General features: G+C 40.2%; 1 protein-coding gene across 6 annotated transcripts in view; it reads right to left on the reverse strand.

Annotated features, from left to right (window-relative positions):
• CHRM3 (cholinergic receptor muscarinic 3) overlaps positions 1–15,625 on the reverse strand; it is a 273,296-nt gene that overhangs the window by 94,794 nt on the left and 162,877 nt on the right. The window contains exons 3-4 of one of the 6 annotated variants that reach the window (XR_009746555.1): positions 8,179–8,279; positions 5,307–5,515 (exon numbers count right to left, since the gene is read on the reverse strand). The exons of the other annotated variants lie outside the window; for them this stretch is intronic. The gene's annotated coding sequence lies outside the window, so the exon portion shown is untranslated. Of the gene's footprint in view, positions 1–5,306; positions 5,516–8,178; positions 8,280–15,625 lie in introns of those variants that run through there. 6 annotated transcript variants of the gene reach the window in all.

Raw genomic sequence — 15,625 nt, forward strand, 5'->3', positions numbered from 1 at the left:
ATAAAGTCGTTCTGATCCTGTTAATGCAGAGCCACAAACTGAATTAAGTACCAAAGTATCTTTACCGTTTACAGTATAAGTCCTGCAATAAACATCAAGGAAAAGAACAAAATCTCTTCAGATTTACCTGAGGAAATGTAAATACTTCACAATATCAGAGCAAGTTGAAAGGGTTACACATGAGAAAGCAGGCAACTTTTCAACTTCAAAAGTTGTCATTTTAAAAGGTGTATTGTGGCATGCACTCCTGTGGAACTGAAAAGCGAGATATTGCTTATTTAGCCTAAACCCATGGAGACTCCGAGGGGCTTCACCAGATTTCAAAGTAGGCCCCTGGAGAGCTAGAATTGAAAATAAAATGCAAATACATATAATAAACAATCTGCTGCTGCCCTAATATCTCTGCTCTGTGCAAACCAGGCTGCTCTGTATTGGCTTAGCAGATCAGGACACTTCCCTGCACCAGCAATGAGGTTAGATTTCACTTTGCAGCACTGGGTGCTTTACCTCATGCAGAGCAGGAAACACCAGGGTGGCTTTATGCCAGTTCCACACACATCCTGGATGTCTTAAGGGAATGCCCAATTTGAAAATGCCTTGACAGCCTGGATGAAATCACCGGCACAGTCTGATGCCTCTGAAGCCACCTGCCAGCACAGTTCCACGTATCACCTTCAAGCAGGACAGCACTTTCTGAGCAAAGAAAAGCAGGAGCTATCAATGAATTGGTGCTTTCTGTACCTGGAGACTGCAACCTATCAAATAAATATGCTTAAAAATTCCATCCACACACTCAAACCTGGCACTAAAGCAAACCTGGAAGGTTTTGTGTCAGTGATCTGCTGGGTGAAAGGACTTTGTTTAAAACCCAGTTGCACACAGTCAGCCTCGAAGCAGGCTCCTTCCCAGACGGGCAGCCCTGCAGCACAGGAAGCTCACTGGCAGCTGTGCAAACCCCTGGCCCTCATAGCATCCTCCAAAACATGCTGGTGAGACCCAGTGAAACACAGGTTCCAAGGCCTCTCGGGGGTAGAGTCAGCAGCGATGTGGCCAGCACTGCTGCAGGTGAGCCCATAGGCAGCCACTCCTGGGGATGCACAATGTCAGAAAGGTTGATGCCGAGAACTCAGAGGCAGGGCAAGTTCACTGAGGGGGAAGCTGAGAAGAGAAATACAAATGCTCTGGCTTCAAACAAATAAGTGGCAAAACCCATGCCAGATATTCCTAAGGCCTCATTTTCTTCTAGCAAACAGGAAACTTTGCTGCTTATAAACAAGCTATACTGAGCTAAACTTTTGTATTACACAAAAGGGAACATTTTTTTGTCCATTCTGATAAACTTTAATATTAAAGATTTTCACAAACCTTGCAGAAAATGACATGAAATTGTGAGGCAGCTATTGTACTTAAGTTGTCAAGAGTGCTTTTTCTCTAATGAGTCAAAATGGTGCACTCTTAAAACTAACTTTAATGACATCCTAAATAGTAGAACCCACTAAAAAAAAAGAGTGATAGTAGGATGTCTCTTCAGCTGTGTTTATTCTTGTGCAGTTTTAAGAAAAATCAGATTTGCTCTGTGGATTTATTTCAGATGGAGGCAACAGTATGACTTAGAAAACCACTTCAGATGGGAAATAGAACTTATTGGTACCTGCTTAATGAGGCAATAGAATTATTGTTTTCAGTGTCAGAATGTAATAATGGCTTTATTTCCCATTAGAATTTGCTCTTAATACCTAAGTGAATAACCACAGACACCAAAAGCCATGAAATCCAAATTTCAGCTTATATTTTCTATGTGAATATGTTGAATTTCTCTTAAAGTCACGTTTGAAAAAAACACAGATGAATAGAGTACAATTTTCTTTAGCTGTTTTGACAAAAACCCCAACATTGTGATTTGATTTCTGGGCGAGAATATATAGATTTTTTTTGATCTGTTACCTTTACTCTATTTCCCTTGCAAACAGTGTGTACCCATCATTCTGTGCATTCTGGAGAACTGTACATTGGAGTAAGGCATCTGCTATACAAGAGCTCCTGAGCTGGCTGCCATTTTGCAGACCTTGAGAGACAGATGTATGTGAAGTTCTCTGGTGGAAGGAAGAATGATTCATAACACTGCAGGATAAGTTCTACGGATCTTTCTTCGGCAATAAAGGGAGACTGGCTCTGGCTGTGAGTTGCAAGACAAATAACAGATATGGACCCTTATTTGAATTTCATCAGGATAGTGAAACCACCTATAGGGGAAAAATACTTGATGTATTATGAGAAATTATATTTTACTACATTTCATTGCATTTCATGAATATGTGAAACCTACCTTTCAACTTCTGGCTTGTTAAGCTACTGCCTTAGAAAGTACTAATCAAATGCAATCAAGAAGAGAAATGCTCTAGATTTAGCTTCATTTGTTTCAAGTATTAGTGGAGCAATAAATGTAATACAAAGGAAAATGCCAGACTATTTGGCTGAAGAGAACATCAGCACTGAACCAAAACTTTCTAAGGAACTACTGAAGAACCCAGCTGATAATTTTCAGCACACTTTAAAGTTTCATTTCCACAGTTCAAATTGCTAAAGTCACCTCAATGGAAACAGTCTAAAGTCTTTGGCAGGACTCACAACACATTCACTGTTAATCTCCAATTTTTCTGTCATCATCGGAGTCTATTTGCTGAAAACTGGTCCAATATGTAGTTAATTACAGTTAAGTGCAATGTATGCCCAGAAAAGTATGATATGTGAGGTAAAGCAGAGATACAAGAAAAGACAACATGCAGTAATTGTAATCGCACATGATTACGACTTGACTTTTACTGCATTGTTCTCTCTTTCTGTTTGTTTAATGCATTCTTTATTGCCTTGCATTTAAGGAATATGTAAAGTGACTTTTAGCCAGAGGGAGTTCAGCTCTGGGGAAATGACAGACACAGTCCTGACTGAGAAAAAATAACAAGGAATGAGTTTCAAGAGATTCAAGATTCAAATGCTGTTTAATTGAGAAAGCTGAAGATCAGAAGGAAACATCTTTTTCTCAAATTGTTTCAGTTTCTACTATAAACAAATATGAATGTTTCTTTTTAGCCATTAATAATGTTGCTCAAGTATGCAAAACAAAATTAAACAAGACTGATTCATCATTACACTCCAGTTGTTTCATACAGCTCTGGTGAAGCAGTAATCTAGAGAAAACATGTTGTTAAACCAGCTTTATGGCTGTTTCTGCATCACCTAAGTGACACAGAGCAACTCATCACAGACATGTAGCACAAAAGAGTTTGAAAAACCTCTTCCTATTCTTTACATTTCTGTCCTCTCTTGCCTCCCTTGGCAATTTCACAGGATTAAGCTCACTAGTTGCCCTCCCTGTCCCTTTCACCTATCCTGTATTTAAAGTCTATATACCATTACTTTATGTTCTTCCTCACTCCTGAAGCTGCTCTATCACATAAAGCTGGTGTGTATCAAAGATGATTGCTAACCCTGACTGCTAACCCTGACTCCTGTCCTACACAGTGCGTGGCTGCAATCCAGTACAGACCCAGGGCAGGCCTGGCATCAGTGAACGTAAGCTGTTCAAACAGATGAACAAATCCAATGAGATGTTACTAAGAGCTATAACATGACCCCAAACCACAAAACCTCTGGAAAACAAAGGGGCATATGATGCATACTTGCAGTTTGTAGGATACTACTCAGCAAAGCACTGCTGTCACTGAACTTGAGCTCTTCTGAAGCACTTTAGCATGCCATAGTTTCAAATTAAAGAACTCTTAAAAACACTTCCTGATAGTTCCTGAGTTGTGAGAAAGAGCACCCACTTTGGCACTACGCGCCCAGGCGTGAGAACAGCAGGACATGCAGCAAAGGTGGCAGAAGCTCAGCAAAGGTACTAAATGCACCTCTGGCCCTCTTCAAGTGAGAAATTAATACTCAGTTGCATGCAAGCAGCTTCCAGTGCTACACTTCTAGCTGTGTCTGGCTGTCAGCCCATTTCAGAGGTGAGAAATGAAAGTCAACATCCTTACCCATTTATTTCCTTTAGAGCAGGTAAATAGCTGACCTGTTATCCAGGTCTTGAGATAAGGTGGTCTCCCTCACTGCAGCTCTGCACTTTGACCAGCTCACATCCCTTTCACACATGCAGCCTCAGTGCAGCACACTGCTTTGGCACTGTTTTCATGGCCACGTCCACAGTGGAACTGCAAAGACCACATTTCCTTCCACTAAGATTTCTTTTTTCCCCAGTTCCAAACTAATTTAATCCCTGTTATCAGCCGAATTCAAACTCTTCGGATATGCAGGGAAAAGAAGGAAATACTTTGTATATCCTTTATCCCTTTTATTTCTGAAAGGCCAGCAGGAGTGTTCCAGTCTTATGAAAGTCCACGGGAGACTAAAAGGCATGGACAAATATTTTGCAGATCAAAGTTCAACTATAGCTGCACACACCAAGACTCAGATGCAAACATGAAAGTCTAGAACCCCACATAAAGAATGAGTTCAAATTCACTGGGATAAGGACAAAATCAACTTCCACTGAAGTTATATTCACTGCTCTCTCAGTGAATGACAATCAGAAACCACCTTTGATATATATACCAACTAACACTTGGGAGAGGACATCTGCAGACACTTACAGACTAATGTTATATTAAAACCTATGTTTTAATACATATAATATATGTTATATATGTTATACATACATATAACTAATATGTTATATATATGTTATACATATATATGACATAAACATAATATATATAATTACATAATAACATATATATACACACATATAACTATAATATTATAAGTAAAATTTTCCAACATTTTACACCTACAGGTTTCACTGTAGGTGGGAGAATGAAGAATACAGGGACAAATGTAAGTACAGAGGCTGATGCCGACAAATTTTAAACAGCCCAACTCTCACTTATGTCACCACAGCTTGCATTGCAGGTGCCTGATACTCCTGGAGATTTGTGTGAGAATTCCCAGTCCCTAGCTTTTAGCCATTCAGATAGGATTTTCATTAGATTAAGTAAACAGTTCTCTGTTCAGTTAGTGGCAGAATTTTCTGCTCAACCGGTAGATGAATGTACAGCATTTTAAAAATCTGAAAAGCATTTACATGGTTCTCAAGAAGATTATGCACACACATTGAATCGTTCCCTCCTGCCCTCTTTTCATTTGCTGTGATCACACTCCTTTGAAATGAGATAAAATTACAAGTGTGCATTCATGATTAATTTTAATTAGCAAACACCTACAAATCAACGATTAAATTGTCACCTAATTAGCAGAAACAGTAAGCTGTGAGCAGTAACCAGTGAGAGAAACTTCAGAGAGGGATGAGAAAACAAACAGTGCCAAGCAAGCATACACTCAAAACCAAGTTCAGCACCACTGGAGAGAAATTGAGACTGGGTCTGGGAAGTTCTGACTTGTCTTCCAGTTCAAGTCATGAGGATATTCAGTAATTCTGTAAATTGCAGGCCCCAGGGCTTCACTGCAAGTACAAGAACAAATGAATGGAGCTGCAGTAACAAGATGCTGTTACAGCACTGTGCTCCTCCACAGCACACAAGCTCAGGATTTTAGGTAATTTTATGTTGCATGTATTTTAGTAACAGTATGCCATCTGGAAAACTGTTTTAGCCATATTCTAGCAGACCACAGAGACAAAAGCATGTTTTGCCATCCTGGCCCCTCTGGTCATTCTGTTTCATCTCCCTTCCAAATTTTTGCTCAGATACAGAAATATCAAGAGGATTTGGTGGGCAGGGCAGCCAGGCTATTGATGGAACTGCAGTCTCTTGTCGAAACGGATGGGTGAGATCCTTGCAAGAATTTGTAGGACCATAATTCTGGCTGGTAATATCATAATTCATAGGCAATATGATAAAGAGGCTCTGAGCTGTGCTTCATTCTGACCATACTTTTTAATATTAGTAATGCAAGCCATATATCATTCCAGTGAGGGAGGTAAAAAATTGATTAAAATTTGCATTTCCTGAACAGCTTATTGCATGAGCATCCTCATCATATGCTACCAGGGTGGAAGGTGGCTACTGGTTTTGGAACAGAGTAATTGGGCTCAAGTACCATTCAGGTGATTAGGTCCTGACAGCAGGTATTCTGCTCGATTTATAGAAGGAAAAATCAGACGATCACTCCCTTAGTAGATAGGGCAGTAAAGGAATTGCATTTATGTTTTGGTTTTAAAATCATTTACTGCAGTATTGCAATTTCATCTGCAAACATCTAATAATGAGGAAAAAAACCCAACAACAATCCAAATGAACAAATAGGTTTCCCTTTTTTTTTCACTCTCCTCAAATGAAATACCTTGCAGAAGGATGTTTATTCATCTTCTCTCCAATACTGCTATTTAAAAATTATGGAACATTATTTAAAACAAGTGGAAAAGCACTACCTATGTAAAAGGGAGTTCTAAAAATTACAATGTGCTTTTTATATGAAAAATCATTTATTCTTTTAATATGCAGTGCATAGAACAATTCCTGTGTGTTTCTGACTCAGTACAAGTTTGGCTTTCTCCTCAATTTTACTCATCTAACAAAATCATATCAGCACAAATGGCATTACGCAATGTACCTTATAATGCTCCTAATGTAAAAGCCTGTCTTAGTCTGCTTTCACCAGAGATTTCTGCCTGTGCTTTAAAAAGATAAATGAAAAGAGAATTTGGAATGTTTGATAATTTTTAGAAGAGAGCTTTATATGGCATTGCTTCATAACTGGGAAAAGTGCAAATATATTTTTTTAAAAAGTGAGTATCTAAGAATGCTTGGCCTAAAATACAAGTTTTAGAATGGACCCAAAGTTTGTTAGCCACTGTTTTGAAGACCATTAGGCACTGAAGATCACTGATATGGCTGGGGTAGCGAGCTGGCAACTTCAGTACCACTTACACCTTCTCCTTACTGGAGCACGCAGATAACCTGACTCTCAGGTAGAAGAAAACATTTATTCTACATCTTATTCTTTTGTAAGGCTACTCAGAAAAGCCCAAGAGCTAAAGGCTCTAATGACCTTAGAATGAGATTTGAAGATCACTGTGAATACTCCAAAGTAGTCACAATACAATCTGCATTTCCCAGGCTACAGTGCTGATAAAAACTCCTAGGAATCTGTAAAACAAAGAGTTCTTTGTCTTGTAGAAACAAGTGCCTTTTTTCCTGAGAGAGAAGCATCAGAAGAAGAGCAATCATTCATGTAAACTGCATGCTAAGTTTTGCAACCTATTCTTGACTTGGCAAGACATATGACATACGATCTCTAACGCAAAAGCCAGTTGATTAACTGACTACCTTAGTCTCTAACTGGAAAGAACTGCTGTGGTGAGTTTCCTGGATGATGCAATGCCTACTTAAGAGCATACGCTTGTCCTGGAGCAGTTCTCTACTTAGGAAATGATGCTTTCTACAGAAGACATTTTTTCACAGGACAAATATGATTCATAATCACATTGTTGCCTTGATCAGAATTTATTCTTTTTCTTGCTGTATCTTATGCCAAACTGACATGACAGCCAGCCAAAATGTCTGTCATGTTAGACAAAAAATACCCTCCTGTTGTACTGATAATAAAAACTGTCTATTAAAAAAAAACCCACCACCAACAAAGAGAAAACAGGTGGAGAAAAGATTTTTCGCTAAGGACAAGCAGCTGAAAACCCTTTCAGGCTTACCAGCTTGAATTGAGGATTATCTGCTCCTCATGCAACACTAAATATGCTAAACCCCATCCTGCCTTGTTTAGCACTCACAGTAAGATAAAATGCTGGTCTTTTGAGCTGAAATAAAAGCACCAAGAACATACTGAGCACTGCTGCTGCTAAGTATTTTTGTACAGAAAAACCCCTTGATACAGGCAATTCACAGTTTTGCCCTGCAAAAATATTACATTCACACTAGCGTAACAGATTTCAGAAGAACGTGTCAGAAACCTCCTTCTGGATTGAAGAAGAATGGTGGAATGACAATACCATATTTTCTACACAAAACCAATGTGATGCCATGACTGGCCCACACACTGCTTCCTTCAAAGCCTTGACAAGCCCAGAATAAAAACAGAGCTTATCCCCTAATTCCACATAACACTTATTACATTTTTAATACACAGAAAGCAAATGTTTTCCTCTCTTACCTTTAACAGGCACATGCTGAAATAATGCTCCAAGACATTCGTTGGTATGCTGGTGACAGAGGAATCCCTGAGTTACACAGGTCAGCTGACATGGCACAATACTAAAATTGTCAGATGAAGTGGTCAGAATTATCCAGTGGCTTGATAAAAATCAGCTTACTTCAGATCTAATCTAGAGACTGCGTACAGATAGCTATGTGATACAGAAATGATAAATAGTACAGGACCAAAAGTGAAGAAAAAGCCAGGAACTGAGTGCTATACCTTTTATCTTTACTAGTATAGGAAATGTAATTTTATTGTTTAGGAGCCATATGAATGAGTACTATGAAATTTAAAGTATCCAGAGTTCTGCTTTGAACAATTCTGTAACAGTATACCATTTATGCAAATAAAATTCTAATTATTATGAAAGGATTGGCATGACTTCCCAAATTCCGTCTCATGAGAGAAATATCCCAAATGGATTTTAAGTTCTCAGTGTAAAAAAAAAAATCTATTTACTCTGTTTGCCATTTCCCTGCCTCTTGAATTTCCCAGCAGAATAAAAACAACCATGAAAAAAGGACCCTAAGAAACACTCCAGTCATTTAGCCTATGGATCAGTGAAAACCATAGCAATCTCTAATGAATAAACATTGAGACTTCTCAGAAGAGTGAAATAATGACATCCCACACAAAATTCCATCCATGACCACTTCTGCCTCCTGGAGTGTTAGCAAACCTCTGGAACAAGCACAGACAGCAAAACCTTTATTTTGCCAGAAGTATATATATGATCAACCAAAGCAGCCAGGTCTGTCTTCTGTGCCCTCTTGCAAAGCCATACGGCTTCTGCTCCTGGATGTAGTTATACCTGCTTTGACCTTTTGGACAGTTTCCCTTTTTAAACTGCAGCTTTTTGCACCAGCTATTTAATTTGGAAAAGGTTTGCATTTTAGGATCCATTAATACTGCCCTAGAAAAAAAAAGATCTAATATTACTTTCATATCCTATTGCAGCAACAGTGAGTCAATGGTTATTTTTCAGATTATATTAACTGAATTACCTTTAAGTCAGGAAAAAGTAGCCTTAGAAAAAAAGTTTTAAAAAAGTAGTTATGATGACCAGTATTTCACAAAATTATAATAAAGCTTTTGGATATACAACCACAGGATGTGAGTGCCAACACTTATGGAAATATAACATGAACAGAAATAAACATTTTGTCATTATCTCATGAGAGTTTAGCAGCTAAATAACATACACTGATGCAGCCAAATCATCTGTTAAGTTTGCATAAATTGCAAGGAATTAAATCGTTGTGATAAGTGCTAAGGTATATCATTAAATTAAAGATTATCCTGGCATTGATGTAGAGGCACAAGTGATTCCATAGTTGCTATTTATTACCACTTGTAGCACTGCTGAGATCAGTAGTTAGGGATAAATAAAAACATTTACCGTTATTTCAGAAGTAATCTCACTACTAAATATAAGGAATAAAAATCAGAACACACAAAATAATATGGTAAAGTGTTTCATTAAGTAGGCTCTTTCTGGAACAGCTGGGAGGTCACGACAAATTGAATTTTTTTCTGTCAACCTGAATACAACTACAAATCCAACCAGCATAAGCAATTATCTTAATTCTCAGTCACATGTGTCAAACGTGGGTACTATTGCTTTTATTATGCACTGAATACTAAAATAATATTCAACACTGAAACTTTGCTAGCCAATGAGACAAAACTGTAGGGCCGGTGCTACTGAATCATACCTACCAATATGCACACACAGCATACAACAAGTTCTCTGTGCTAAAAAGGTGATCTGCATTACTTCTGTGGCAGAGAGACAAAATGAAGAATATTCCCCTATGGTCTCTGCTGAGAAATCTGGCCAATATTCAGTCTCTGATATGGAATATCTATTATTTTGTATTAGTAATCATAACATGAAGTGGTTCTGCAGATAGAATCATAGAATAATAGAATAGTTAGGGTTGGAAAGGACCTTAAGATCATCTAGTTCCAACACCCCTGCCATGGGCAGTGACACCTCACACTAAACCATATCACCCAAGGCTTTGTCCAACCTGTCCTTGAACACTGCCAGGGATGGAGCATTCACAACTTCCCGGGGCAACCTATTCCAGTGCCTCACCACCCTAACAGGAATTTCCTCCTTACATCCAATCTAAACTTCCCCTGTTTAAGTTTTAACCTGTTACCTCTTGCCCTGTCACTACAGTCCCTAATGAAGAGTCCCTCCCCAGCAACCTTATAGGACCCCTTCAGATACTGGAAGGCTGCTATGAGGTCTCCATGCAGCCTTCTCTTCTCCAGGCTGAACAACCCAAACTTTCTCAGCCTGTCTTCATATGGGAGGTGCTCCAGTCCCTGATCATCCTTGTGGCCCTCCTCTGGACTTGTTCCAACAGTTCCATGTCCTTTTTATGTTGAGGACACCAGAACTGCACACAATACTCCAGGTGAGGTCTCACAAGAGCAGAGTAGAGGGGCAGATCACCTCCTTCGACCTGCTGGTCACAGTCCTTCTGATGCAGCCCAGGATACAGTTGGCTTTCTGGGCTGTGAGCTCACACTGAAGCCAGCTCATGTTAAGTTTTTCATTGACCAACACCCCCAAGTCCTTCACCATAGGGCTGCTCTGAATCTCTTCTCTGCCCAACCTGTAGCTGTGCCTGGGATTGCTCCGACCCAGGTGTAGGACCTTGCACTTGTCATGGTTAAACTTCATGAGGTTGGCATCAGCCCACCTCACAAGCGTGTCGAGGTCCCTCTGGATGGCATTCCTTCCCTCCAGGGTATCAACTGAACCACACAGCTTGGTGTCATCGGCAAACTTGCTGAGGGTGCACTCAATCCCACTGTCCATGTCAGCGACAAAGATGTTGAACAAGACCGGTCCCAACACCGGTCCCTGAGGGACGCCACTCGTTACTGGTCTCCAGCTGGACACTGAGCCATTGACCACAACTCTTTGCATGCGGCCATCCAGCCAGTTCTTTATCCACCAAGTGGTCCATCCATCAAATTGATGTCTCTCCAATTTAGAGACAAGGATGTCGTGTGGGACAGTGTCGAATGCTTTGCACAAGCCCATGTAGATGACATCAGCTGCTCTACCCCTGTCCATCAGTTCTGTAGCCCCATCATAGAAGGCCACCAAATTGGTCAGGCAGGATTTCCCCTTAGTGAAGCCATGCTGGCTGTCACCAAGCACCTTGTTGTTTTTCATGTGCCTTAGCATGCCTTCCAGGAGAATCTGCTCCAAGATTTTGTCAGTCACAGAGGTGAGACTGACTGGTCTGTAATTCCCTGGGTCATCCATTTTCCCCTTCTTGAAAATGGGGGTTATATTTCCCTTTTTTCAGTCATCATACTTTTCAATGAATACAAACATGATGATGAAATTTTGTTTTGGCATTAAGTCTTCTTTTGAAGAGAAAATTAAGACAATTTAAATTTTCCCACAAATTTTGTACCTATGAGTCAGGCTCCAAATCAAACCCAAGAGACTGAAGAATAACACATAGAAACATATAAATACTTTGAATTGAGTGACACAGTCACATGTAATGTAGATACCATCACTTTTACTTTATATTTGCATGTAAACCAATGTTTGCCTCTGGAACCTGAGTGATAATACGTATTTTTGCTCACTTGAGAGCTTCATTTGTTCGTTCAACCCCAGTGCCCAGGATTTATCAGGAACAAAGGATGCTTTATGCTTTCTGACACATAAAAAAAGAAATGGTGGCTCACCATTTCTCTGTGATATGCCCTGTGCAAGGGAAATCTACCTCTAACTTTGGAAATAAGAAAGGAGGCATATTATGTCACATTGCTCTGAATCTTGGAAATAGGGAACAAGCAATGGGACTTCAGCAGCAGATCACTTGGTTTGTCAGCTTTCTGTAATTCCAGAACATAAATTTCTACTGTGGCTGAACAGCAGTTATAATTCATTTAAATCAAGTGTCCTGGGTTCAGCAGTAGCAGTCATTTTTTCTCCTTCTTGGTAGCTGGTGCAGTGCAGTGTTTTGACTTTCAGCTCGGGAACAGAGCTGATAACAAGGATGTTTTGGTCTGGCCAAGGACTTTGTGAGCCTCATGCTCTGCCAGGGAGGAGGGGAAGCTGGGAGGAAGCAGAGACAGGACACCTGACCCAAACTGACCAAAGAGGTATTCCATACCACAGCACGTCATGCCCAGGAAGTAACGGAGTTAGCCAGAAGGGGCTGGGAGACTGCAGGGTTGGAGGAGGTATCGGTCGGAGCTTGGTCGGGCTTGGGGGGGCGAGTGATCGGTTGGCTGGTGCTGAGGTGTTGTATTCTCTTCCCTTGTTATTTCCTTTATCATTATTATCACTGGTGGTAGCAGTAGTGATTTGTGTTATACCTTAGTTACTAAACTGTTCTTATCTCAACCCGTGGGAGTTGCATTCTTTTGATTCTCCTCTCCGTCCCTCCGAGAGCAGGGGGAGGGCAAGAAAGGGGGGGGGGGGGGGGGGAAGTGAGTGAACGAATTACCTGACTGGGTTTAAACCATGACATCAAGAAAACCATGGCCTTGGTTTTCCTCAAGTCATAGAAACATACTCTTGCTCTATCACTGTCCCAGTACTGAAACCTGTGAGTGAGCTGGAAACTAATCCAGGTTTTTTAGGACTGTGGTTTCTTTCTTTATTTGAATGTAAAATGATTCCCAGCTTACTTTTGGAGGTTGGTATTAAATATAATTTAAGCCTTAAAGATTTTATCATTCAGTTGTAACTAAGTGAAAAAAGGGCCATGGGCACACATAGAAGAGCTGAATGCACAGGGATTTTAAAAGCAATGCCCCCCTGAAGCTGAAATAGGGTCTCTGACAATATAATCTTATATGTTTATAGAAGGTTGAAAACAGTAGGACAAAGTTACCATGGGAAACACACCCCAAGTTCCTAACTTGCCACCTAAACCATCAGTATTTTATGGATCATTTTAGGGCAGCTTAAGTGGTCCTTGCACATTATGCACATTTTATGGCCTGTGATTCATAAAGTACTCTATCAGACATGAAAACACTGTGAGCAACCAGAAGTCACTTAAATAATAATAATTTTTAAAGTTACTTCAGAATATAGTAAAAATGTAAATCTAGAAACAATCACCAAGCAAAAGGGAATCTGCTGATTTTATAACCCAATTTAGGGATCACAAGAAGGTGTAAGAGTAAATACCACAAGCACAGCTATATTCAAATTCACTCCTTCTGCACAAAAGGAACAAGAAGGGTCTTTCCATAAATATGCAAACTGCACTTTCAGATGTAGCTCAAACTGTGGAGCAGTGTAATTGGCGTACCTCATGCCTGGAGAGATCAGTGTTGAGACTGGTAAGTCCCTTGCAGCCTCCTGTGGTCTCACAAATGGCAGGGCCAATGCAAGAGTAGCACCACAGCACAGGGCTGGCCCCGGGGCAGGGACAGCGGTGTGAGCCCCTGAGACTGCTTTGTCCAGGAGAGCTTTTGGGGCACAGCAGCTCTGGGGTGGGGACACCTTCACCACATTTACAAGCTACCTACGGGAATTAAGAAGGAGCCTTTGATTTCCCACAGACAGTACAATTTTTGGTGAAGCACATAGAGAGTGGTCTCAAGCTAACCTAAGACATGGGATGCACATTATTTCTCAAGAAGGTAACACCAATAAATAGTGTGCAGACAAAATCTTTGCATCTGGGAGGCAAACACAGGTCATTCAGAAAAAAAGACACATTTTTGACCAAGCTGTGAGTGTCAATGACCGACAATGTCAACTGCCAGAAAGCAAAGAAATCTCCCTCAGGCATGAGTCCATAGGTGGGTGGCAAGGAGACAGCATTCACTTCTGCAATGCTCCCTGGGGATTTAACACATAAAAGTATCATCAACCTTGAAATTCTGCAGAAACAAGAGACTTCTTGGTGGGACTTCAGGTAAGTAAAATACCAGCCATTCTCTAAACAAAACTTCCATCCCATTTACTGAGACTTGAAGTTGGGTATAGACACGCTTACTGAAACAATTCAACCTCAGTTATCTTGGAGCCTCAATTGTAAGGATTTTAGTCTACATCTTTCAGCCCTATCTCTCTCCTCTCTCAGTTGTTACACTGCTGTCCTTCCCAATACCCTTCCCTCCCTCTATGACCAATGTTATATAGGGATAATCAGCTCATTTGAAAAAACCCTCATTTTTATTGAGAGCTGACAGAAGCATAAAACACCTTCAAATGTGTCAGAAGTGGGCAGCACACTGATACTTGAAAATGAAGAGCCTTTAAAGAGGAAAAAAGTAACCAAGGAAAAAACTTTAAATTACTCTCCTGAAGACCTGAAAGGATGAAATCCTTTAAAGCCATTAATATTTTGGCATCACTTTGCAGTTATTAAAACTGCACTTGACTGAAGGTTTCTTTCATAACACTGAGTTATAGAGATAGTCCAAAAAATTCAATAACTTTGATTATGTGCTACTTAGTTCAAAATGATACCCTAAAAGGAAAAAAGAAAAAAAAAAAGTAAACACAAAACCCCAAAAGAAAAACACAACCACCCTCAAAAAACCCCTTGAAACTGCTCTTCATAAATATAACCCCCAAATAACATGTAAAGAGAGGGAGCAGCACACACTCCCTTCTTTAGCTTTCTCTGACACCTTGCCCTGGGGTCAGGATTTCAGAGTCACCAAACTGGTTGTAGAATAAAACAGAGATTGTACAAATTGCATATATTCACATTTACATGAAAATATTCTAGCTCTTCAGAGGGGAGGGGAGTCCCAAGCTCTTTGAGGACCACAATGCCCTAAGCTCTGCAGGTACCCCTGAGCTTCCATACTTTAGGGAAAGCCTGGTGAAGCTCCAACTGCAGCGCTTCACTCCCACTGGTGGGACACTTTCTGGGAGCAGGAAGCATGGGTTCTCTTCAAGCAAATGATTTTCCTCAAACCTTGGTGAATGCTTTAGCCAAAAGCAAAAGATGGATTTTCCTCCAACCACAGTACATGCCAAAGGCTGCTAACTGACTACAGCAGGAAATTCACAAGTGCCAGATGATGTTTCACTTTACCTTGCATGAAATGTGTGCCACAAACCCCATCTCCCTCCTCAGCATTTCTTGGTGGCTCCTTTCCCATGCAGTGTGATGGCTTTTTAGACGCTTCCTATATACTGTAGAAGGTGCTAGGTTCACAGTTTAAGCTCTCATAAGAAAGTACAGCACCCAAAAATGCAGTTTTGCAATAGCCAAGTGTTCTGCAGTGAAAAGCTTGTTAAAACTTGGTATGTCTAAGGCTCACATTCTTGCCAAAAGATTATAAACAGAGCCTGAATTAGGACTCAAAAGTAACTATTTAACATAATTTTAATCACTTTAAGGCAGGAAACATGTACTTGTGTCCTGGGTTCAGCAGT

The sequence above is a fragment of the Pezoporus flaviventris genome, unplaced genomic scaffold, assembly GCF_033815535.1.
Source record: "Pezoporus flaviventris isolate CSIRO_AGI_PZ_B2104156 unplaced genomic scaffold, CSIRO_AGI_Pfla_v1 ptg000066l, whole genome shotgun sequence".
NCBI classification, from domain to species: domain Eukaryota; kingdom Metazoa; phylum Chordata; class Aves; order Psittaciformes; family Psittacidae; genus Pezoporus; species Pezoporus flaviventris.